Source organism: Carlito syrichta, unplaced genomic scaffold (genome assembly GCF_000164805.1).
Source record: "Carlito syrichta isolate Samal-C Ts95f unplaced genomic scaffold, Tarsius_syrichta-2.0.1 Scaffold129566, whole genome shotgun sequence".
Taxonomy (NCBI): Eukaryota; Metazoa; Chordata; class Mammalia; order Primates; family Tarsiidae; genus Carlito; species Carlito syrichta.
This window is the reverse complement of record NW_007073662.1, coordinates 62,619-86,163: the sequence shown is the minus strand read 5'-3', so window position 1 is coordinate 86,163 and position 23,545 is coordinate 62,619. Positions and strand designations below refer to the sequence as shown.

The 23,545-nt window shown below is 39.5% G+C and overlaps 1 pseudogene; it reads right to left on the bottom strand.

Moving 5' to 3' along the window:
• Nucleotides 1-17,055: 17,055 nt before the first annotated feature.
• LOC103250353 lies at nucleotides 17,056-17,376 on the bottom strand (annotated as a pseudogene).
• Nucleotides 17,377-23,545: the final 6,169 nt, after the last annotated feature.

Genomic DNA, 23,545 nt, shown 5'->3' with positions numbered 1-23,545 from the left:
ATGCCATGGTAAAATTCAGAATTACATACACCATACATCATTTTGCACATGTACAAATGTCTTTGTCCATTTTGTGCTGCTATCACAGAATATCACAGACTGCCTAAATTTACAAAGAAAATAAATGTATTTCTTACAGTTCTGGAGGCTAAGAAGTTCAAGGGTGAGGGGCTTGCATCTGGTGAGGGCCTTCTTGCTGTGTCATTTCATGGCCAAAGGTGGAAAGACAACAGAGCACACATGAAAGAGAGGAAGGAACTCAAATTCATCCTTTTATCAGGAACTTGACTCCCACAATAACTAACCCATTCCTGCAATACCAACATGAATCCATTCATAAGGGCTTTTGGGAGGGACACATTGAAACCATAGGTAATACTGAGACTGGTTTTAGGAGTGCAGTTAGAAGCTAGAGATGGAGAACAACAATACTGCCATACTCCCCTCCTCCTGTCTTCCAGGCTTCTTCTGGTACTTTTTATTGGTAGACTCTAACAGAGAACCAGCTGACAAAGTGATTTCTTGAGTCCTAGTTTGGTGTATAGAAGGATAGGTTCAAACTGAAAGGCAATAGCTTGATAACTAGCACAGTAGATTTAGCATGAATGGCCACTTTGGGCATAGGATCATGATATTGCTGTTGGAATTTCTGCATTTACAAGGGGCCATGGCCTTTCCACTGTGTTGTGGACATTTTCCTTCTCACCATAGCCTGGGATTAGCCCTGGCATTGAGAATGAGGTTGAGATTCACACTATTAGGTTACATCTTGTCTGTCTTGTCTGTGGGCCAGAGTCTCTGTGGTCTTTTTTGTAAACATTATTTCTACTTACCCTTCCAGTATCACTTATGAGGAATAATATTGTCAGTGCTTTACAAATGAGGATGTTGGGTAAGAAAAATAAATACTCTGAAATAAAGAATTTCCTTCCTCTTCTTCTCCCCTGCAATTTCTCCCTCCTACTCACTCTGTCAGACAACGGAGGGTGAGTTGAGCCAAACAAGTAAAAGGTTTCAGCCACTCACCTGGAAGCACCCATTGGACCTAATTTGGGATGATGAGGTGGTGGCTATGCTGTAACTGGGTCACAGCACACTCTTGGGAAGAATAAATCAGGATCTGCCCTTTAATTCTAAAATGCCTGGTCTCAGGGAGGTTGACATCTCACACGCCTACCTGTCTTCACTCTGCAGTTTCCTCTTTTCTACACCCCTCTTCAGAGGCTGGTTCTCTGTTAGAGTCTATCCTGAAGGATAGCTCTGTCCTGGCAGCCAAGAGAGCTTTGCAACAAGGAAGACAGCATTCACACCACATCTTTGGGTCAATGACTGTGGCCAAAAACAAATAACAAGATAGCCCTGTTGTGCAATCACAAGGGAATGCTTGGAGGAGTGGGTTTCCTTGTGTCCTAGAAAAGCAGAATTTGTCATTGCAACAAGTTTTAAAAACATTCTTGTTAATCATTTCAATGCCTTACCAGTTCTTCCCTGTCCCTCTGTGTTATCTAGTCAGGTCAAAGAATACTCCCCACATGTCTTCTTCTACCTGTGACTTGGTGATTGAAGGAAGGACGAATTTAAGTGTGTGCCTTCTTATCTTGAGACCACACTTCACAAAGGAAAGTCTTAAAAATAAAAGTGTTTCCACAGTAGTGATGATGCCAAATAAATAGTGAGCAGCCCCTGAGTTTAATAGAGTAGAAATAACATCCTCAAAAAACAGAAAAGCAATAATAAATCAACCAAGAAATAAATTTTGCTTTTCAAGGGGCTCAGCTGTATACATAACAACAGTTGTGCCCTCTTTAAGAAAGCTCATCATAAAAAATTCAGACTTACAAAACAACCAAATTAACAAATGATCATTTGCATTACAAAGAAATCTCTGTAAAATAACCATAAAATATTATTTCAGTTGTTTCTCTAATAGGAATCATTTTACCAAAATTTCATTTGTATAAAAGTTCTTAGAAAAAAGTCTGTTTTGTGATGTGAAGGGCACCCATACTCAGTCCAAAGAGTTCTTGTCTTACCAGTAGAGGCTCTGTCAGATTTGAGTCCTGTCTTTAGATCTTGGTCTTACTTTGGTTTGTCTTCTCTCTGCTTCCTTAGAAGCCTATACCAATTCAAGGAATGGTTCAATTAGTTCTAGGTAAATTCCTCAAGCCCCTTTCCCATGAGCCACCATCCCGTGGTGTGCTTCAAAATCTTACCATTCTTAGGAATTCTCTGAAAACCACAGAGTGGACATAAATATCTATCCCTTGACTACATAGATTAAATTTGAGTAACATCACTTACCACCTGGCATATCTAAGACAAACTGAATTGTTTCACTTTCAATTGCAATGTTACTTTGGATGACAACTAAAAATATTTGAACTTATAAAAGACTAAAATCACTAATTGTGGAAAAATTATCTGTGCTCACACTCTCTTTTCCTGATATTATTTTTAGATGAAAATATATGTCTTGAGATGTTACCACAGATTTCTCTGACCTTTATCCAAACCCACAGGCCTCAATATTGGGCTAAAAATCTAGCAAAATTAAGTAGTCTTGGTGGATTTCTACAGCTTCCAGTTTCCAACCAGGCTATAAATAGCAACAGGAAAAATGCTTTTGTATTATATGATTTGTTGCCAGAACTAAGTCACCCTTTAATGGGGTTAATGTTTGAAAAAAACCACAGTTAAAAATCTTAACTATATAGATTAGACTTTCAGAAATTGGAGTAGGGCTTGGATTGGGTTACAGAGTTGAGTTATCTTTTATTTTACTTGAAACAATTCCCTTTCCCCCAACTAATAATAGATGTGTCCAGTAAATGTAGGTGCTTTATGCCAGTATCTACTGATATTAAACAGCTGGGGAGTCAGTGAGACCGGTGAGAAGGACCAGCTTCTTTTACTTCATGGAAATGCTCAGAAAGATGATCAAGCGTGTACTCACTGCTGTCTGTGGGTGACAAGGGATAGACAAAAGTCTCTCTCAAATGGTTTTACAATTCACTACATTTACAACTTCACTAGTTGTTTCTCTCTATATGTACGCATATACACATGCGAGTGTACATGTATACATTTATTTCATAAAATTTGAATTTCCTGAGCGCTACTGTTGAAGGGAGTTCTATTAGTAATGTGAGTGGAAATTTGATCATTTAGAAGAAATTCTCTCTCCTAACAGCTGGATGAGCCCTGTCCAAGCTTGAGAAGACATTTAGACCACCCAAAAGCAACCATAATGCTAATATATTTTGAATATGAATGTAAAGTCAATGTTAGTTTTCCCATGATTTGAGGTAAGCACAATATACAGCAAGTGAGTCCAGAAAAAGCATAGGACTTCTAAGGAATTTGCTTTGATGGCTCTGAAAATCAGACAAAGATTCAGCCTCAGTTCAATGACGTATTTTGTTCTCTCCAATCAGGCCTAATAGCACAGAATGTTAGAAAGGCCCTTGGTTGTTCTCTTAACATTAGGCAGAACCAGCTAGCCAGGGCGAAGTAAGGCAAACTTCTGCAAATTGGGGGAGAGCATTTGTGCTGATCTTTTTGTCACTCGCGCACTTCATCTGCCTCCGTTATCTCTTTTGCCACTTTGCTTAAATGAGCTATTAACTCCTTCAGTGCAGAGACCATATTCTTCCTTTGTTCCTGCCCCAACCTCATAGAACCTATTAAAAATCAACAGACTCTATAAAAGCCCAGAAGCAGTTTGAATGGAAACGGTGGCAAACTAGAAAGCATATGCTTTATCTAAAAGGAAGAGTGGCTACCACTATTCAGGTTATTGTCACTCAGGAAAGCACAGCACCAATGTTGCTAACTGTTTTCTAGAAGAAGCCAGAGTTCTATGAATCCATGAGGACTCTCCAAGATTTTAAATGTTAAGCTAAATTTTTTTAAAAAAATTTTAAACTCTGACAATCCAAACAAAACTCTTCTGTGGGCTGCCAGTTTGCAATCGCTGTTGTATGGAATGGAACACTTGGGGGAGCAGAGGCAAGGATGGGAAATATGTCCTAGTGGGGAATGTAAGCACAGAATGAGTGGCTGGACCCTAAAATTGCTAGGGTCGTTTCCACATTTGAGGCTCTTGTCTAGAACTGATAACCCAGACATGGGATCATATCTGCTGATAACCACTCATTTTATTCCCTTTGCCAGCAAAGCATGAGCTACTCCCATGCCTAACTGCCTCAACCCATCCTTTAATTTGCAATTAAAGCATTTCTTATTGGACTCAAAGAAAGCCGATAAGAACAAAGTTAAAATTAAATCAAATGCTTTTGATATTTATCAAATGCCAGAGCTACGTCTTTATCTCCCACAGGAGAAACACAGAAAACTGTAGCAACAGAAACCATTTACCCAAAATGATTTTCCTCTGTGTGTCAATGCATGGCTAATGGTTGTTGGAGACAACTGGGGAGTCACCGTCCTGGTACCGGGGTGGGCCCCACTGAATCCTTTACCAGGTATGACTTGCAAAACAGCAAGTCCCAAACTTTTTATAGATACTTAGTATCAAATTAAATCTGATGAACAACAACACAAATAATGTCATGATTTTAAGATGAAGAATCAAGACAGAAGACCACAAAAAGGAGAAAGCTGTGGCCTATCTCTGTTTTGTGACCAGTGCTTTCTTTCTCAATGCACCACCCACCAGTCCTCTGTTATTCAAAATCCTCTTGGTCAGGCCTAGCAGAGAGAGGGGACCACGTCTCTCTTCTGTCATGGGCTGCATGTAATTTTTCTGAATATGGGCAGATAGAATGTGATTCAGATAAGAGTTATAGGCAGCTTTCCAGATAGTTTCAAATTAGGAGATCTGGAACATTTGTCCTGGCCTATTCAAAGCCCCTGGCCCATTTAGACATATTTTCTATATAGACACCCTAAATTCATAGATTGAGAAATGCGTTATTTCTTTAGCTCCTCAGAGAAAAAGTGCATGTTCTTGTTCTTGTTCTTGTTTTTAACTGACTTTGTTATTCTTGGGCATGAGATGGAATTTAATTATTTTATTCTTTTTTTTCTCTTTTAATGTTTTTATTTTAAAGATGTGAGGTACAACTCAGGATTAGGTATACAAATGTTCATTATGCAGGTACCCTTGTTGATGATGTGTGCCCCCCTCCCCTGGCAGATTTCCATTACTACCAATCCCAACTCCCCCAACCCCTTGGCAGCTTCCCGCTACTGCCAATCCTTTTCTTATAGTATTACAATAATTGTTCAAGCTTCACTTATGATTGAGAACATGTGATACTCAATTCTTTATTTTTGTGATACATCACTCAACATTACAGACTCTAAGTCCATCCAGATTGCTGTGAAGTTCATGATTTTGTCCTTTTTTACAACTACGTAATATTACATCAGGTATATGTACCACATTTTTTAAATCCAGTCCTCTTTTGATGGGCAACACAGTTGATTCCATATTCTTGCTATTGTGAACAATGCTGCAATAAACATGTGTGCAGGTGTCTTTTTCATAGAGTGATTTGAGTTCCTCTGGTTATATTCCCAGAGGTAATTTTTGTGGGATTTCAGGGGGACTGGAAAGTGGATTTTTAGATCTTTTAGGAATCGCCACACTGTTTTCCAGAGAGGCTGTACTAGTTTACACTCCCACTAACAGTGTAGAAGTGTTCCCTTTTTGTCGCATCCTCTCTAGCATCTATTTTTTTAGTTATTGATGATGGCCATCCTGACTGGAGTTAGGTGGTATCTCAGCATAGTTTTAATTTGCATTTCTTTGATGACTAGTGAGGTTAAGCATTTTTTCTCGTATCTGTTGGCTACTCGTATGTCTTCTTTTGAGAAATGCCTATTCATATCTTTTGCCCACTTTGTAATGGGGCTGTTTTTTTCTTTTTGGCATGTTTCAGTTCCTTATAGATCCTAGATGTTGGGCCTTTGTCAGACATACAGTTGGCAAATATTTTTTCCCAGTCTGTGGGCTGTCTCCCTGCCCTCTTGATGGTTTCTTTGGCTTTGCAGAAGCTTGTCAGTATGATGAGGTCCCACTTGTCTATCATATCACCTATGGTGTGGGCACATGGGGTTTTGATCAGAAATTGTTTGCCAGTTCCAATTTCCATAATGGTGTCTCTTACATTTTCTAAGATTCTTATAGTTTGAGGTTTTATGTTTAGGTCTTTGATCCATTTAGAGTTGATTTTTTGTGTATGGTGATAGGTAGGGGTCTTGTTTTAATCTTCTGCATGTGGTCAGCCAGTTTTTCCAGCACCATTTACTGAATAAGTTCGCCTCTCCCCAGTGGTTTGATGGTGAAGACTTTGTCAAAGATGAGTTGGTTGAGAATTTGAGGTTTTGCTTCTGAAATCTCTATCCAGTTCCATTGGTCTATATGCCTGTTCTTGTACCAATACCAAGCTGTTTTGATTATTGTAGCTTTATAATAAAGTTTAAAGTCTAGGAGTGTGATACCTCCTGCTTTGGTTTTTTGTTTTGTTTTGTTTTTGGGTTGAGGATTGTTTTGGCTATTCATGGTCATTTATGTTTCCATATGAATTCCTATATTGTCATTTCCAGGTCTAAGAAGAATGCTGCTGGTAATTTAATGGGTATTGCATTGAATCTGTAGATGGACTTGGGTAGGATGGGCATCTTAACAATGTTGATTCTTTCAAACCATGAGCATGGAATATTTTTCCATTTGTTTGTGTCATCTTTGATTTTTTTGAGCAGTGTTTTGTAGTTTTTGTTGTAAAGGTCTTTCACATCTCTGGTTAGGAAGATGCCAAGGTATTTGATTTTTGTGTGTGTGTGTGGCTATTGTGAAAGGGATTGTGCATTTATTTGGGTTTCTGTTTGTTTATTGTGGGTGTATGGAAATGCAACTGTCTTTTGCACATTTATTTTATACCCTGAAACTTTGCCAAAGTCCTTTATCAGTGCAAGGAGGTTTTTGACAGATTCTCTTGTTTTATTATTGTATTAAGCAAATACATCAGGCATGGGAATACAGCTGAGCTAAACTGAGCTGGTAAATTCTTGCCCTCAGGGAGCTGTTACTCAAGTGGCTGACACAGTACCACTTTCTGCATCTCAGAAGAGGATATAGAGCTTGTTTTAAATTGAGAATTTCAAGGGAATATTTTATGTTGACAACTCTGTTGAAAAGTGCAAACACATTATGCTATATCATGGAGATAGTATCTAGACCACCATGAAGTCCTAAGAGGAAGTCAGATTTTAAGGAACAAGTTTAGATGATGGGAATTTTGAGAAGGCAAAGTGACTGAACCTCTCACAAGATGAAGTGGTGGATTGTGTATAATGAGAATCTGGCAAAGCTAGGTAAGTGATCTTCTGAATTGATTCAAATTTTTGTAGCAAGCCCTTCTGTGCAAATTTTCCTGACTTCTTCATGGTAATTAATTTCATGGACTGTTGCCAAATGGCATATTTTTCCTACTTTGAGCCCCTTTCTAAGCACTCCTGGGAATGTCTGAAATATGAGATAAACACTCTTAACCCAAAGTTTTATTAAAAAGTTTAGTTAACACAAATGCCACATGACACATTCGTTGCCATTAAGAAGGTAAATCTGTGAACTGCTGAGCAACTATAAAACCCACTTCCCTCAGCAACCACGAAAGCTTTCTTTCTCTTTCTGAGCAGGCCTGAGGGCCCTCAGGATGCATTCCACCATCTTCAGCCTCCCGGTTCTCAGGACTCCACAGCATGCACTGAAGCTTGGAAGTAGTTTCAGATTTCCTCTCAACTTGTTCTCAGTCAAACCCTCCCTTCTTTCCACTAGTATCAGCCTGACCCTGCCAAGCCCTCAGGCTTTTGCTTTCTGTAATACTGCCTTCTAGGAAGTTACAGGCCACACAGTAATCTCTCATTTGTCTAATATCTCCTCCCAAGGAGCACACATTTACTAAATGTTCTCTCAAACTTCCAGAACATAGAGAGTTTCTCAACTTTCTTTTTCTATAACAATGTTCTACTAGAACCTTAGCTCTTCAAGAGTAGGGACCATGCTCTTAAACATCCTTGAATCCTCATCATCTAACATAGTACCTGGCACATTAGTAGGGGCTCAGTTATTTGCAGGATGAAAATAATAGCATCTTTGTCCTATTTCCCATCTTCTCTTTGCTGTTTTACAAAATTTTTCGTAGCCAGATATGGTGGTTCACACCTATAATCCCAGCACTTTGGGAGACTGTTGGGGGAGAATTGCTTGAGCCTACGAGTTTGAGATCAGCCTATGCAACATAGTGAGACGTTGTCTCTAAAAAAAAAAATTAGCTGGGTTTGATGATGTGTACCTGTTGTCCCAGCTACTCAAGAGGTTAAGGCAGGAGAATTGCCTGAGCCCAAGAAATTGAGGCTGTGGTAAACTGTGATGATGCCACTGTACTCCAGTCTGGGCAACAGAGTGAGACCCTGACTCAAAAAAAAAAAAAATTCTGGAGAGAATCATCCTCTCCCATTATGTCTTCTGAGGGTTTCTATATTCCCTCAGCCCTCTACTCTCTCTTGAGACATATCTCTATATTACTATCATATTAAATAAAAATATGCTGGCTACTCAACCTGCAATATGAAGAGTGACTGCAGGAAAAGTCTAAAAAGATTATCTGAAATTTTAGATTACAGTAAAATTCATTGTAGAGCAGTTACAGCTTGATCTGTGATCAGAAGAAAATATTAACATATTTAAAAACACTAAAGTAGAAAAGAGTAGAGAAAGTAAATATGCCTCTATTAAAAAAAAAAAAGCTATAGTTAAAGGAAGTGAAAAAAAAAAGAAATCAACAGAGCTCAAGGACCCGCATCAGTTGTCTATTGCCACAAAAGTGCCACATAGCAAAGAGCTGTGGCATACAGTATAAACATGTATTTTTGCCCAAAGTTTCTAGGTCTGTTAGGTTGTTTTGCTGATCTGTGCTGGACTTGGCTGAGAATGGCTGGATTCACTCATGTACCTGTGATCAACTGGTGATTCAGCTAAGGGCTGACTGGTCTCGGATGGCTTCAGCCTCTGAAGGGTTTGGCTTCATGTGTTCCTCCACCTTTAACAGACTAGCCTAGACTTATTTTTATGGATGTAGCAGTTATCTGAAAAAGAAAGAGGGCACTGAAGCACACAAAGCCTTACTGAATCTTGGCTCAAAACTGGTACACTGTCACTTCCACTTCATTCCATTGGCCAAAGCAAGTCTCAAAGCCAACATAGGTAACAAGGAGTGGAGAAATACATTGTCTCTTGATGGGAAGAGCTGCAAACTCACATTACAAAGGGTATGAATACAGAGAAGCGTGTAGAATTGGGGTCGTTTTGCAATCAAGCAATCACACTTACCTCAGTTTCAACTTTTATTTATCAGTAGTGAGGCACAAATGCCATTGTCTCCATTTGAGTTCCTTTGGAAGCTAATCATGAGACAAGGGTCCAAGTGCAAGTGGTTTATTTAAGTGGTAATGCTAGCAAACACTGGCAGGGAAGTGGGAAAGTGAGAAAGAGAAAGGAAGATCCAATAAAAGGGCTTGTTATCAAGCAAGTTACCATTACAAATAATTGAAGCATATTCTTTCTGGGGAACTCATTCAGAGTCAGTGTACAGCACACACCTTGGAGATGTCCCACCTGAAGAATGCGGGAACTGGGATGTTTCTATACCAGCTCCTCTCAGTCAGTGGTTGACAACTGCTTGGGTGGAAGTGGAGCACTCATGGATACTTTTGACCTGTTGCAGGAGTAGAATGGGCCTCAAGGTCAGTCTTCAGACAATGAACTTGCCAAGGCTGGCAGTTGGAAGTTGGACAGCACCCAAAAATGGAAAGGGCAACTAGATTTGGCAAGGCACTAATAGTTACCCAGCATCTGCTGCTGATTGCACCAAAGTCTGCCAAAGGCTACAGTGTAGCCAAATGGAAGAGTTATGGGTAAATCTTGTTTTTAGCTTTGAGCAAATTTCCTATTATCTCTGAACCTCATTTTCCTTCAATTATAGGTACTCTATAGGCATTTTTGAAAAATAAAATTGCAATAATATGTTTATGGTGCCTGGTCAATAAACTATTACTGGTTGTTAATATCAAACTATTTTTGTTTCCATTCATTCATTTCTCAAAAATTTGAATGAAAATAAGTATATATTTTTTCTTTTTCTTTTTCTTTCTTTATTTTTTTTTGAATTGGGGTCTTACTCTGTCACCTAGGCTGGAGGGCGGTGGCACAATCACAGCTCACCACAACCTCAACTTCCTGGGCTCAGGTGATTCTTCCATTTCAGTCTCCCAAGTAGCTGGGACTACAGGTGCACACCACCACATCTGGCTAATTTAAAAATTTTTTTGTAGAGACAAAGTCTCACTGTGCTGTGTGGGCTGATTTCAAACTTCTGGGCTCAAGTGATCCTTCCGCCTCCACCGCCCAAAGTGCTGGAATTACAGGCATGAACCATCATGCCTGTAGAAATAAGCATATCTTTTGAAATATTGTTCAGGCCTTCTATTTTACACTATGACCACTACTATGGCTTCTATGACAGGATCTCAGTAACAAAATATGGACATCTAAGAACAGAATGAAACTTGGAAACTCAAAAAACAGTAACATAATTGACATTTCTAGACTACTACATCCAACAACAGCCAAACATGCATTATTCTCAAGCTCACATAGGATTTTCACCAATGAGATAACACTCTGGGCCATAAAACACACCTTAACAAATGTAAAAGAAAGAAATAGAAATTATACAGTGTATGTTTTCCAGTGCATACATTGGAAAAGAGGAATAATCTTAAATTGGTATTCTTGCTTTACCATGGAAACTTAAAAAATAAAAGCAAATTAAGCCAGGCTCAGTGGTTTAGCCTGTAATCTTAGCACTTTGGGAGGCCGAGGTGAGTGGATTGCCTGAGCCCGCAGGTTCGAGACCAACCCAGGCAACTTGGCAAGACCTCATCTCTACAATAAATCATAAATTAGCCAGGTGTGGTGGCATGTGCCTGTAGTTCTGGCTACTTGTAAGACCAAGGCAGAAGGATTGCCGGAACACAGTAGGTTGAAGCTGGGGTGGCTGGCTGTGAGTATGCCTCTGTACTCCAGCCTGGGGTGATGGAGTGAGACTCTAACTCATAAAATAAATAAATAAAAAAAATTAAACCCAAGGAAAGCAGAAAAGAGATAATAAAAATCAGAGTAAAAAGATCAATGAAATGAAAAACAGGAAATCAATAAAGAAAATCATTGAACCAAAGCTTTGAAAATATCAGTAAAATCAACAAGCCTCTAGCCAGGCTAAGGAAAAGATAGAGATGACATAAATTACTAATATCAGAAATGAAAGAGGCAACTATATATACTATGAACATTAAAAAGAATAATAAAGTATACCATGAACTACTCTATGCCCACATTGGGTCACCTAGATGGGACAGATCAATTCCTTGAAAAACACAATTTGTCAAAGCTCACACAAGAAGATATAGACAATTTGAATAACCCTACATCTATTAAAGAAATTGAATAAATAATTAATAACTTTCCAAAGCAGAAATACCAGGCCCAGATTGGTTAACTGGTGTAATCTACCAAACATTTAACAAACAAATTATACCAATTCTTTACAATTTCTTTCAGAAAATAGAAATAGAGAGAATACTTTCTAACTTATTCTATGAGGCCAGCATTCTCCTATTATCAAAATCACATAAAGACATTACAATAAAAGAAAGCTACAAATCAATATCTCTCATGAACATAGGTGCAACAATCCTCAACAAAATATTAGCAAGCTGAATCCAACAATGCATAAAAATAATTATACATCACAACCAAGTGGGATTTATTTCAAGTATGCAAGGCTGGTTCCATATTATAAAAAACAATTAATGTAATCAATAAACTAAAAAGGAAAAATCACACAATCATATTAATAGGTTTGGGGGAACCCCAAAATACCTAAAATTTATTTATAAAAAATTGTGTATTTATTCTTACATGTTTAAACTTCAGTCATCTTCAAAGTACTCTCTGTTTGATGCAATACACCTATCAAGAAGCTTTTTTCATCACTAAAAATAGTTTTTGAATTAGTCAGTTTTGATGCCTTTTAGTGCTTCTGTCATTTTTTGTTTCACTGCTTCCATATTGACAAAACATTTCCCTCTGAGGACTTTTTCATCCAGGAAAACAAAATAGTTGCTCAGAGTGAGATTGGGTGAAGAGGGAGGGTGGGACATGGGGGTCTTGCCATTTTGGGTCAAAAACTGTTGAACACTCAGCATGGTGTAGGCAGGTGTGCTCATAAACCACCCATCATGAAATGGGCAACCACCTTGAAAAAAATCTCAAAAAAAAAAAAAAAATTCACTGAAGCTACACACAGCCTCTATAACAATACTAGCTGGTACCTTGATGCTTATGGATTCTTTCCACCCCTTAACTGGGAGGAGAAAGCCTGTGCTACAAGGGGCCTGCCATCCAAAGAATAATTCCTTTTGGGGGGGGTTCCCCTCATATTTATTTTAAAAACTCAGCAAATGAGGAATAGAGGGGAACTTCTTCAACTTGATAAAGAATAGCCACACCAAAAAAAAACCCCAAAAACCAAAAAAATCCTATAACTAACATAATACTTAATGGTGAATAACTCAAATCTTTCCCACTAAAATCAGGAACAAGACAAGGATGTCCCCTTTTTTCCAACATAGTACTAGAAGTCTTAGCTAAAGCAATAAGACCAAAGAAAGAAAGAAAGAAAAGGCATAAGATTGTGAAGGAAGAAATTAAACTGTCTTTGTTTGCAGATGACAGGGTCATCTATGTAGAAAATATAATGAAAAAAATAACAACAAAATCAACAATAACAAAAACTCCTGAATCTGAGATTATAGTAAGGTTGCAAGACATAAAATTACTATGCAGAGGCCAATTGCTATCTATACACCAGCATGAACAAGTGAAATTTGAAAAAAAAAATATAATACCATTTATATTAGCATCTCCAAAAATTAAATACTTAGATATAAATCCAACAAAATTGTAGGGTATCTATATGAGGAACATTACAAAACCTTGATAAATGAAATCAAAGAAGAATTGAATAAATAGACAAATTGTCAATGTTCATGGATAGAATAGCTCAATATTGTCAAGATTTCAGTTCTTCCCTACTTGATGCAATCACATTTGCAAAAAATAAAGCCAGCAGTTTATTTTGTGGATATTGACAAACTGATTCTAAAGTTTATATGCAGAGACAAAAGACCCAGAATAGCCAACACAATATTGAAAGAGAAGAGCAAAGTTGAAGGACTAACATTTCCCAACTTCGAGACATACTATAAAGCCACAGTAATCAAGACAATGTGGTATTGTCAAAAGAATAGAAAAGTAGATCAAGGGAATACAATAGAGAGTCCAGAAACAGACTCACATGAACATAGTCATTTAATCTTTGACAAAGGAGCAGGGGCACTAATAAGATGGAACAAAGATAGTCTTTTCAACATATTGCTCTGGAACAACTGGACTTCCACATTAAAAAAGTGAGTCTAGGCACAGACCTTACACTCTTCAAGAAATTAACTAAAAATAGATTACATACCTTAATATAAAATACAAACCTATAAAACTCCTAGAAGATAACATAAGAGAAAACCTAGATGACTTTGGGTATGAAGATGACTTGTTAGATACAACATCAAAGGTATCCATCCAACATCCATGACAAAAATAATTGATAATCTCCAGCTTTATTAAAATTAAAAACTTCTGCTATGTGAATAACAATGTCAAGAAAAGACAAGCTACAGACTGGGAGAAAATATTTGTGAAAGATACAGCTGATAAAGAACTGTTATCCAAAACATACAAAGAACTCTTAAAACTCAACTATAAGAAAACAAACAACTCAATTTAAAAATGGGCCAAAGACCTTCACAGACACCTCACCAAAGAAGATATACAGATGGAAAATAAACATATGAAAAGCTATACCGTATCATATGTCGCCAGAAAAATGCAAATTCTTCTTCTTGTGTGCCACATCTTAACTTTTAATATTTTATTTCTACATGTGACATTTTGATACAGAAATGTCCTGTATTGTATGGACTCTGTGTCACATAGTCTGTAGCTGTACTGAGGACAGTACCAACTACAGAAGGCAAATTTTTAAAATGAAAAGTCCATCTATCATTAGACAAGTCCTATTTCTTTAAACTAGACAGTTATTATATCTCTGAAATTCAGTGTCTGGTTTTCCCCCTCAGATTTTTTTTTTCTTGAGTTGGAGTCTCACTCTGTTGCCCAAGTTGGAGTGCAGTGGCACAATCACGGTCAACCCAGCGTCAACTTGCTGGGCTCCAGCGATCCTTCACTCAGCCTCCCAAGTAGCCAGAACTACAGGCACATGCTACCATACCTGGCTAATTTTTGATTTATTGTAGAGATGAAGTCTCACCAAATTGCCAGGGCTGGTCTCAAACCAGCGGGCTCAAGCAATCCATTCACCTCGGCCTCCCAAAGTGCTGGGATTACAGGCTGAGCCACTGAGCCCAGCCAGTTTTTATTTTTTTAACTTATCGACAGATTTTTGCTCAGCTGTAATCCAAAGAATCCATGAGGAGAATGAATCTGAGATGTAGCATCTGGGAAGTAGAACCATCAAATTGTATACACATCTTTGTTTCCAGTTTCAAAGAAAAGAGCAGTTGGATAGATTTAGCCTATCTGTCATCTTGGGGAGATGAAAGAAAAGCAATTCACAAAATGCTTACATTTTAATGAGATGGCAGAAACCGCATGTACTTCACTTCAAGGTAGTCTAAGAATTTGCAAGTTTCACCAGACTGAAGGGTACCTCAGTCACTAACTGGTGCTCTGACCCTTTCTAAAGCAGAAAATGAAATTACCATAAAGTCTGATGCATGAGACAAGAGCCAAGCTACTCAGGTTGAAAGGTCAGCAGACCTTATGCCCACCTGCATTCCACAAAGCTACTCAGATGGCTTCATGAATACTTGCAACTGAGTTTGAAGCCCCTGATTTTGTCCAATTCTTATATTTGCTGCTTAGAAAACTGGTGCCCAGTGAGATAAAATGACTTAATTCTGTTCACATTGGCCAGAAATAAATCTTAATTCCCCTCTATTTAAAGCTGACACTCTTACTACTACATCACGCATTGTTTTATTTTTTTTTAATGCTTGCAGATATTAAATCAAAGTATACTCCTTAATGAATCTTTTCCTCTTTGGGGAAATAAACCATCATGTATTGCGGAGGCTTCTTGAATTTCTAAAAAATGTGAAGCACATACTCATGTGCAGATCCACTAAGGCACCAGGCATTATATAGACTTTTATGCACATGAACATCTAACACTCAGGAATAAGAAATCCATCTCATTATACTGATTAACGATCTGAGATTCAGATATCGTCTGGTTTTTTGGAAGACAAGATGAACCGAGCAATCCCTTCCATTCTTGTTGTTAGAGAAATTTGCTCAGACATTCTGAAAGAGAAGTTGATGAGTAACTTTAAGTCATTTGCCTCCCCAAGAAAATGTTTCTTCCTATTTCAGAGGTCTCTCATTTTTCTTGATTATTTGGAGTTTATCCAATCTAAACACTTGTTTTCTCACAGAGGACAGAAGTTGTTTTATGAAGAGTCATTTTGTTCTGTCTTCCTCCTGATAAACCCACTGTCCCCTCCTCTGGACCCTCCTGGGAGAAGTCATAGTGATGTGCAATGTCCACTCTCTGTGCTAAGCGATGACTGTAATTTTCAAGGAGAGCAGTGGCCAAGCCATTGGCTTCTTCAGAGGTTGGTTATTTCAGCCATCTGGAGAAAAATGGAGATTCCTGATGCAGAGTGATCATCATAAGTGATCTAAGGGCAAGGATGCATTCATTAACTCATTGATTTGACTATTCACTAACTGGACAAACATACACAGCTTACTATACCCCAGAAGTGTGAGGAAGGATAAACTAGTTGTGAAGAGGCCCATTCACAAGGGCTGCATCTCAGGGCAGAGCAGAAATGTCCTAAGAGTACCAGCTTCAGGTCATTCAAGGACAAATGGGGAAGGCTCCCGGCAGATCAAACATTTGAGCTGGACTTGGAGAAATGGCCTTCATTCTTGAGGTGGAGTTGGAAGGCAGCCATTCCAGCAGAGGAAATGGCAGCAGAGAAGGTGAAGAAGTTGAAGACACTGGGATGAGGAGTGGGCCAGTCAGAGCCCTTACTCCCAGATGGCTTGGAAGACAGACCTGGAAAGATGGCTGGACTCATACAAAGAGCTGAATGCCACACTGAGATGTTTTAATCTTTCAGAGCTGCTGCTGATTGTTAGCAGGAGAGTGACAGTACCTGTTCTGGTAGCTGCCCATGGGGAGAGGCAAGCTGGGGAGGAAGATCCTGAAGGCAGTGAGGACAGAATGGCATATCCTTGACACAGTCTAAGGAAAGGCTGTGACGGCAAGAACTAGGGTGCTGCCGGGGAGAATGGGTAGGGCAGGGGAGCCACAGAAGGTCGAATGGAGCAAGAATGAGAACTGGAGAAGGACCAGATGTGGGGATGAAAGAGGTGGAGGGTCAAGGGTGATTCTCACATTTTGCAATGACAGTTATGCCCTTGACTCAAGTAAGGGACAGAAGCCAACGACCAGTTTTTGGTGAGAAGATTATGACTTCGGTTTTGAATGAATTGACTAAAAGACTAAGTCTTACATTTCTTGTGCATCTCTGTTGGCACCTAGATGAAAACTCTGGCTAAAACAGGAGCAATTCTCATGGGACTTTCTTGAGAAAGGAGGCTTCCAGTATGCAGAAGGCCCAAGTGCCTTTCAGAGTTAGGTGTGAAGGCAGCACTGGCCATGCCTTACTTGGTTCTCCTTCTCTTTCTTTCTTCCCTTTTACAATTAACTGTAGCTTAAAGGTGAAAATGACTTTAACATAAATGAAGCCACATTAGCCCTAATACCCCTCCACTCCAAATTGGTGGTGATCACCACTCTTGGGCTCCTAGTCCCCATCTCACGCTTGTAAGTCCTTGGGCTTATATGGAAGCAGCTTCATCAATTTGTCCACACAAAGCAGGATGAGAGTGAGAGACCAGAGACCCCAATCAACAGCTGCCACTATCCAGTCGTATCCATCCACTCTAGTTTGGCAATACAGGGCTGCTTGTGAGCAAAAGTTGACATTGGGATGCTGCTCTAGGTTTCAGGGTCTGGGGAGTGGGCGGTCAAGGCTAAGCTATTGCTGCTGCTGGCTTCTGCCCAGCAAGCCAAGTGCAAGGAGGCAAAGGCCAGTCAGGGTCAGGGTGGTTCGGGTGGCTGGAGTGAGGCATTCCATGCTGGGGAGATGGAGGGAGGTGCGGAGAGTGCCAGGACAGGGTAATGCAAATTTAAAACAACAACGAAAGGGCTGGCGTGGTGACCCACACCTGCAAACCTAGCACACTGGGAGCCTGAAGCAGGAGGTTGCTTGAGCCCAGGAGTTTGAGACCAGTCTAGATAAGACCTCGTCTCTACAAAATATAAAAAAATTAGCCAGGAGTGGTGGCACACACTTGCTATTCCCATCTACTTGGGAGGCTGAGATGGAAGGATCACCTGAGCTCACAAAGTCAAAATTGTGGTGTGCTGTCATCTTGCCACTGCACTCCACCTTGGGTGACAGAGTGAGAGTCTGACTCATGAAAATAAAACAATAATGATACCACTACACACCATAATGGCTAAAATCCAGAACAACGTCAATAAAAAATGCTGGCAAAGATGTGGAGCAATAGAAACTCTCAATCATTGCTTGGGGGATGCAAAATGATAGAACTACTTTGGAAGACAGTCTGGTAGTTTCTTACAAAATTCTTACCACACAATCCAGCAATCATGCTCCTTGGCATTTACCAAAAGGAGTTGAAAACTTGGGCCAACAAAAAAACTATGCACAGATGTTTATAGCAGCTTTATTCATAATTGCCAAAACTTGGAAATGCCAAAATGTTCTTCAGTAAATGAATGAATAAACTATGGTACATCCAGACAATGGAATGTTATTCAGTGCTATTTAAGGATTACACTATTAAGCCATGAAGAGGCATGGAAGAACCTTAAATTCATATTACTAAGTGAAAGAAGCCATTCTGGAAAGACTCCATCCTATATGAGTCCAACTAAATGACATTCTAGAAAAGTCAAAACTACAGTGACAGTAAAAAGATCAGAGGTTGCCTTGGGTTTGGGGATGAGGAGGCAGATACAGTGATGAACAGGCAGAGCACAGAGGATTTTTAAAGCAGTGAAAATACTCTGTATAATACTATAATGATAGATACAGGTCATTAGACATTTGGCCAAACCCACAGAATGTACAACACCAAAAAAGAGGAAAAAGGTCCTAATGTGAACTCTGGACTTTGGGTGCTTATGATGTGTCAATGTAAGTTTATCATGTACCACTCTGTGGTGGGGGATTTTAAAAAATTAAACATATTTTAGTTTTGTTACCTAGAAGATACACATACATTTTTGCTTATCTTTGGATATATAACAGGATATTTCATTTTAGCAATTCTACTGGTCTTTGAAATGCAAGTTTTTGTAGTTGTTGATTTTGAAGTTTGGATTGCCTGAGTTGTTTGGCTGAGGCAAATGTTGATGCATTCATTGTGTATGTGTGTGTGGGTGGGTGGGTGGGTGGCATAAAAGCAAGAGTGTACCCACTGGGAAGAAAGGTTCAATTTAGCTAAGTCATCTGCCAGGCAGTTTACCAGAATTATACTTCTTTCTAGGATTACATTGAGAACTAAGTAATTTTTTGAGATGTAAGTAGCTTAAATGAAGCTTTTTTCTGGTCTCTATCTCTTTTTTTTTTCTCAATAACTTTAGAAGGTACCTTCACACCTATCCACCTCCCACTTCTGAGTCTCCAGTGTCCTTAACATCATTCTCCAGGGGGATATTGACAATGTGGAAAGGCAATGCACGTGTCAGGGAGAGGATATAAGGAAAATTTCTGTATCTTCCACCCAATGTTGCTGTGAACCTAAAACTGTTCATATATATAAATATATATATACATATATATCTCAAAATCTTATTTTAAAAAATGTAAAAGAAAGAAACAGCAATGTTTTTAAGTAGCTTGATAACATCATAAGTGTTCCCACATGCCATTTTTTTCTCCCTCAGTAAAACTGGACCAACACTAACCAAATGCTTGCAGTAGAAAACTGCTCCCTCCTGTGTGCAAACAAAACTGAATACGCACCCTCAGTAGCCAGCACACGTTTTAATTATGTTGTGCTTTTCTCTGAAGTCACTCCTTTTTCAGCCTTTTTTTTTTTAACATTTAAATTTTTTATTTTAAAGAGGTGAGGTACAATTCAGGGCTAGTTATGCAAATGTTCATTATGCAGGTACCCTTGTTGATGAGGTGTGCCCCGACCTCCACCGCCAGCAGTTTCCCTCAACTGCCAATCCCACCCTCCTCCCCTGGCAGTTTCCCACCTTTTTCAGCCTTTTTGACAGACATCCAATACAGTTCAACGCTTATCTTGTTTGTTCTTTAGTGGTGACCTTTCGTGACTGGTACAGTTTAATGAAATCATGATGTGAAAATAGAATTTCCTTTGTCTTTGAAGTGTGTGTTTCAGACTTGTGGCTCCTTCTTACCCTGGGTGAGAAGGCAGGGGACAAGATGGATGCAAATGGCCCATGCTATGAGAAGAGGCCAAGGCTAGATCACTGGGCAAGCGGGTTCTCAGATGTTTAGACTTACATATTCTGCAAACTACCCAGAGATCATTTGACTTCACAGACTTAACCAGTGTACTTGATACCACTAAGTGTACTTGGTTTCCACTGGAGGACAAGGAATAAGCTTTTTCACAGTGCCAATTTGGGTCATTATGTTGCCTCTAGGCAAGTCCTCCTGGAAATCATCTGCCTTGGATGAGAATTTCCTTGACTGAAAGGCCAAGGGAGTCACTGAGGGTCCTAAGGGCAACCCTGTGGGGAGTTGTTCCTTTGGTCTAAATAAAACCCCTTCTGTTATTCTGTAATAAAAGAAACTTCCTTTGCTCAATCCTAGATAGAAAGAGTACCATCTTCTCCATTAAAAAAACTTAAAAATCTATTGTATTTTTGAATTTGTTCTCGTATTTTCTCAGCATCCTTTTATTAGCATTTCCTTATAGTTCTAATTTTCTTTTCTTTCTTTTTCTTTTTTTGAGTTGGAATCTCACTCTGTCACCCAGGCTGGAAGTGCAGTGGCACACTCACAGCCTTCGCAGCCTTGACCTGCAGGACTCAGGTGATCCTTCCACCTCAGCCTTTCAAGTAGCAGGAACTACAGGCAGGCGCCACCATGTCCAGCTAATCTTTTGATTTATTGTAGAGATGATGTCTCACCAAGTTGCCCAGACTGTTCTGAAACCCATGGGCTCAGGCAATCCTCTCACCTTGGCCTCCCAAAGTGCTGAAATTACAGACTTGAATAACCACGCTTGACAGTTCTAATTTTCTATTACAATTTCTTTTTTTTTTTAGTTGGAGTCTCACTCTGTTGCCCAGGCTAGACGGCAGTTGTATACTCATGGCCACCACAGCCTCAACCTGCTAGGCTCAGGTGATCCTTCTGTCTCAGTTTTCCAAGTGGCTGGAGCTACGGGTACATACCACCATGCCCCGGCTAATTTTTTTATTCATTGTAGAGATGAGGTCTCACCAAATTGCCCAGGCTGATCTCGTACCCATGGGCTCAGGTAATCTTCTCATCTCGGCCTCCCAAAGTGCTTGGATTATAGGCATGAGCCACTGCACCCGGCCTCTATGGTATTTTAATGTAGTTTTTTTTCAAAATTTGCTTTAAGTTCTCTGTAAGCTTTCTTAATTGTGAAGTCCAACTCTGGACTTGAGAGATACCTTGTGTGTAAATGAAAGTATGTGAGATTGCAGGAAGCTCTTCCAAGGATGATTATTCTGGGTAGAGAATAAAGCCTTGCTTAGACTCCACTGTTAGAGATGAGACAACATGCAGATGTTCCAGGGAGAGATAATGCAAGCATCTTAAATTTACATAGACATATGGATGATAGATATCAGGTCTTTTTCAGTAAGGTTTTATTAAGAGTGTAACTGTAGAAAGGAAATGGAAAGAGTACAAAAAGGGTGTTTATCATTCTTCGAGGTTACTCTAGATCTTTCAAACATCTACCCTATATTTTAGGAATTTCCCATTATCCCTGCCTTGCATCCTCAGTATTGAAAAAGGTACTGTTTTCCAGCAGTCCTCGCAGCTGGGCACGATCTTGCATAATGCACATCATGCATAAGATTTCCACTTAGAAAAGTGCATCCTGAAAAATGACGTCATTTGTCAAAGTTGGTGATGAAGGTGTCTGTTAGGACAAGGTATAAATGCTGATAGCACTTCCAGGACTCCATCTCCAAGTCCTCAGTCTGAACCATCTGGCCTTCCAACAGCAGCAGCAGGGGCTTCATAGAAGCCATTCCCTAGTATATTTGGGCATGCCTTCTAGCTAAAATGTATCCCTTAACAAATTCATTGTCTGCTTAAACTTGCCATAGTGAGTCCTATTGTTTGCCTCTGGAAAGACTTGGTGATACAATGTTGTTTCAACGATATATTCTGCTAATACTCAACCGACTTTTCATTCTGTTGAAATTCCTGTTAGGCTCTTCAAAAATACCACAGCCATTTCCCTGCGGAGACAAACCCATGGGATCTGGGTATTGATGTGGCCCTTTTAAAAATTATAAATAATTCTCTCTGATACATTGCTTTTTGAGTTCAGAGGATTAATGCAACAGAGAAAGGACAAAAATAAATCCAAGTTTTGAATACTAAGTAAGATTTCCTGACCTAAATTACAGACTGGGATCCCAGAAGTCTCCTATAAGTTGAAGAGAGAGATAACTTGGTGACAATAGGATATGTAGCAGAAAAGCTGGTACCTCCAAAAATTATGCCAAAACAGTAATTTTCAACCTTGGTTGCAGTTGGAATCACCTGAGAAATTTTAAAAGTGCCTGGGCTATACTCTTAAGAACTCTGGTTAAAACAATTGGTCTAAAATGGGGCCTAGGCATCTCTATCTTTTAAAAGTTTGCGTGGCTAGGCCAGATGCAGTGGCTCATGCCTATAATCAGCACTTTGAGAGACCAAGGCAGGAGGATTGCTTGATCCCAAGAATTTGAAACCAGCCTGGGCAACATAGCGAAACCTCATCTCTCCTCTCCACAAAAATTTTTAAAAATTTAGTCAGGAGATATGATACACACCTGAAGTCACAGTTACTTGGGAAACTAAGGTGGAAGGATTGCCTGAGTCCAGGAGGTCAAGGCTTCCTTGAGTGTCATTATCACGATCATTCCACTGTACTCTAACCTGGACAGCAGAGTCACACCCCGACTCAAAAAAAAAAAGCTTACCAGGCTAATTCTAATACCAGGATTGAAACCTCTGTATGAGTATGAATTCAGGTTATGTACACCAGTTGAAATTTTTTGCTGACATTACTATGATTATTGGCAAAAACCAATAACAGTAGCCCACTCATGTAGCACCTACCTTAGTCTAAGGGGCACTGCTCATCTAATTTATCCAGTGTGCTCACCAGGAGGGTGACTCCAGAGGTTGGATGGATTCATCTTAAATACCCTTCCTAGTTATATCTGCAGCTCTTCATTCAACACAGGACTTTATAAAATAAACAAGAGGATTCATTTTTAAATGAGTCTACTCTGTAGAATGCATTTGATACCTCTTTGTAGAATGTAGAAACACACACACAATAAGAATAATTTAAATTAGCTACCAGTATGAACTAGGAAAATAATGAATTATGGGAGAAGAGAGGCACTGGGTTGACTTGGAGTCTCACCTGGGAGGCTCTGAGGGAGAGACATTCTGGGGAAATAAGTGATGACCAGAGCAGCAGAGGGACTGCCCGGGAATGGAAGACCAGAAGTCAAAAATGGCCCAAATAGAAGTCATTGTCATGGCAAAGCAAGAGAAGTCAAGAGACTAGAATCAGGTGGTAAATGAGCATCATGCCAGTTCAAATAAGCACAGGCAGGCACAGAAGTGAATGTAAGAATGAGAAGCAAGTAACCAAAACAAAGCAGGTTGGGCTGAATAAACTCAAATATAAGGCAAGAACTGAGGCTAGTTAGCCAGAATGGGAAAAGTGAAGATTGGAATGAGGAAAACATAGAAAGATCAGTTTCATCCCACTAAAAACCCAAAGCTTGGACAACCAGCCAGGAGGGTGCTACCTGCCTAGCTCCTCCTGCAAAAAATGCTTGTCCTCAGAGGCAGCTTCAGATGCCTCTTCCAGAGCATGTAGATAAGACACTTCACTGAGTCTCACCTGCACTGGGCCCAGGTCCTTTGTAAAATTGTCTGGCTTGCTGTATTCTTCCTGGCCTTGTCCACTTCGTATTTTTATTTTTATTTTTGGTATACACCAATCTGTCACTTCTAGTACCAGAGA